The following is a 3,851-nucleotide window of genomic DNA, read 5'->3' as shown; positions in this document are numbered from 1 at the left end:
CCACAAAAGTAACAGGAACTACCTTGATGTAACAGCCAGCAAAACATGGAAACATCTCAGTTAAATTCAAGGATGTTATGTTGAAAGACCTAATGTACACTGGGCATATTAGTTAGGGTTAAGTGATACATACTTCCTGCTATAACCAGTAAACCTCTAGACCTCCCATAATCTGATCTTTACAGCAAGGATACTCACTTTGTCTAACTGAAAAATCTTACTGAATCTTTCTTTTAATAATGTTTAAAGTTTATTTCTTACTATAGTGGGTCAGAAGCAATCCTTGACCACTGGACCATCTCCATCTTCTTTAATCTCTATTTGAAAACCAGCCAATTCCTTCTTTTCACAAGTCACCGAAGGCAGCCAACAATAGGCATTACTATAACTATTACAAATCAGATCTCCTATCAGGCACATGGTCTGTCTTCCAGGTTATCCACAGGCATCAGTTTTACCACATGTTTTGCCGTGGCCTCAGAGCATTCTCAAGCAATCCTGCTTGCTACATTTTTATCTTTGGAACCTGACAACTAACCCTACAAATTTTAGAGTTTTTATTATTCTAGCACTCCACTTCAAGCTACCGATTTCTGAATTAGTTAAGTGACACTAACGCTGTTACAGATGATCTCCTAAATCTCAGTGACTCTGCATAATAGTTTATTTCTCACTCCTATGCAGTCACATTGGTTGTTTCTGCTCAGTGGGCAGCCTTGCTGATGGCCATATAGGGACCAAGACTCCTTCCATTTTGTGGATCTGTACTCATTTAGGCCACTAGAATCCTATGCATCCAGCTGGTAGAAGGAGGAAGAACAGGAGGAATTAAAAATGGAAACATTTTGTAAGCCAGACCTAGAAGTGACAAAATCACTTCTATCCACATTCTGTTCCCAAGAAACCAAACATGTGGCCACAGACAAAGGAACCTGATAAATATAGTCTAGCTGGAGGTCCAACGGGGAGACAAAGTGAGATTTGTGAGCAGAGAGCCAGTCTCTTCCAAAGAGGTGGAGCAAATAAGATGATTGGCAGCAGTGCTGAGGGCTTTCCCCAAAGCAGCAGAGTTGTTCTTTAGGAGAGCAGGCAGCAGAACCAGTAATGAGGCCAGTTAGAAACAGGGCATTTGCTTTTGAAGAGTCCAAGCACAAAACAAAAACCTAAAGAGTGTCTTCCTTGAGAGCACGAAGAGGAGGCACTAGAAGATATTGCCACGGTTGGATCTGTTTACTAGCAGAGCAGGTTTGCAAACAAGCAGAAGAAACTATGCAAGGGTGAAGCTCTACTGATTAGGGGGTTGCTTGCTCCACATTCTCTCCAGGTTGCCAGAATGCTAAGAAAGCATCTAATCTTCTCAATTGAGGTCTAAGAGAGCAGGCCTCACCTACAGTAAAAGGGAGACAATTTAGGAAAAATCTATTAACTTTCTTATCAATAAAGATTTCAAGGCAATAAGGAATATATTTTTTAAGTAAGATCTATGAAAAAATATTAAGCAAGAAGGACAGAATTACTTTTTTTGAATTTTTTGAAGTATAGTTGATGTACTATATTATATAAGCTTCAGGTGTACAACATAGTGATTCACAATTTTTAAAGGTTATACTCCATTTATAGTTGTTATAAAATATTGGCTGTGTTCCCTGTGTTGTACAATATGTCCTTGTAGCTTATTTATTTTATATATAGTAGTTTGTACCTCTTAATCCCCTACCCCTCTCTTGACCCTCCCTCCTTCCCTCTCTCCACTGGTAACCACTAGTTTGTTTTCTATATCTGTGAGTCTGTTTTGTTTTTTCTTATATTCACTAGTTTGTTTTATTTTTTTAGATTGCACATATAAGTGATACCATACAGTATTTGTCTTTCTCTGTCTGACTTACTTCACTTAGCATAATACCCTCCAAGCCTATCCATGTTGTTGGAAATAGAAAAATTTCATTCTTTTTAAATGGCTGAATATTATTCCATTGTGATACATATGTATCTATCTCACATCTTCTTTATCCACTCATCTGTTAATGGACACAGGTTATTTCCATATCTTGGCAATTGTAAAATAATGCTGCTGTGAACATTGGGGTGCACATATCTTTTTGAATTAGTGGTTTTTGGTTTTTATGGATATATACCCAGGAGTGGAATTGCTGGGTCATATGTTAATTCTACTTTTAGTTTTCTGAGAAACCTCCGTGTTATTTTCCACAGTGGCTGCACAAATTTACATTCCCACCAGCAGTGTATGTGGTTTCCCTTTTCTCCACATCTTTGCCAACCTTTATTTGTGTTACTTTAAAAATGATTCACTGGAGGAAATAGAAGAAAAATTATTGTATTGGTTAGCTATTGCTGTTTAACAAATTATCCCAATAAGAGTAATATATTTTTATTGTCCATGCATCTGCAAATCCACTGGAATCTGACTGGCCTAAGCTGGGCTCAGTTGGGAAGCTCTTTTTGTCACTATACATCTATTATTTAGCTGGAGTACCTGTGCTCCACATCTTTCTTTTATCCTCCTCAGGGGACCAACAGGCTATCCAAGAATATCCATGATGTATTCTTTTCATGGCACTGGCAGAGATGGAAGAGAAAAAGCAGAAACATGTGAGGTCTTCAAGGCCTGGTCTTAAAATACACACTGTGACTTTCAGCCATATATCATTGTCCAAAGTAGGTCAGCAAGCTAAGCCTAGAGATGAGATGGAGGAAGTACATGCCATCCATGACAATGAGGCCATGGCAAGGGAATAGATGCAAGAAGCGGTGAAGAATCGAGAACAATAATACAATCTATCAAATTTCTTTCAACAAAATTAAAGTAACTTAGCTCCAAAACAAAAGACAGAAGAGAAAAGAGATTGTCTTCCTTTTCTTTTCACCAGGGTATATCCAGATGTCCGTGTCTTACTCTTTATATGTAACCTCTTTAAATCTTTAGTTTGAAATTTTGTTTCTATTAATGCTTCTTTTCAGTATGTGGTTAGTATATGTTCAAAGGAAGAAGAAAAAGAAGTGCTGGCAAACAGGAGAAAATAAAAATGGAGCTGAAAAAGAAAAAGAAAAAAATGCTATAATTATAAATGTTATAAAACTAATTTAATATTAATTATAATAATACAAGGAAAACTCGTTAATGTAGAAAATTAAGTGAACCACTTTGAAGCTCTCTGCCAGACTGCAGAAGAAAGAAAATGAAGATGAAATAACAGAGGATGTATTAAACTGGAGGACAGCACAGTGGGACCCGAATTTGATAAATGATTCTTTAAAAGAGAACAGAAAAAATACTGAAAAGAAGCATTAGTAGAAAAACTGGAGTTGAATCTAAATATTAAAAGAGGTAACATCTGAGGGGTAAAATACCAACATGTAGATATACCCTGGTGGAAAGAGTAAGAAGACAACAGACTAGAGGCTGGGAAAAATAATGCAACCTACAATGAAGAGCAATTAAACTGAACTAGGACCCCTTCTGTACCATATTAAATGCAGAAGAAATGGGAGAACATAACTACAAATGCATCAGGGAAACAAACTTTGAGCTTCATATTCTATATTCACCCAAGTTACTATTATACCCAAGTTATATGAATACTTCATATTCTATATTCACCCAAGTTACTATTATACCCAAGTTATACGAATACTTTATATTCTATATTCACCCAAGTTACTATTATACCCAAGCTTTGCTTTGCATGTAAAAGTAATGAAAGGATATCATCCATATGTTTGTCCTGGAAAAGAACAGCCAAACTGCTCAAGAAAGGGTTCTATCAAGATATTTCTGGGGCTTCCCTGGTGGCGCAGTGGTTGAGAGTCCGCCTGCCGATGCAGGAGACACG

The sequence above is a fragment of the Physeter macrocephalus genome, chromosome 7, assembly GCF_002837175.3.
Source record: "Physeter macrocephalus isolate SW-GA chromosome 7, ASM283717v5, whole genome shotgun sequence".
Taxonomy (NCBI): Eukaryota; Metazoa; Chordata; class Mammalia; order Artiodactyla; family Physeteridae; genus Physeter; species Physeter macrocephalus.
Note: the sequence above shows the minus strand (reverse complement) of the source record.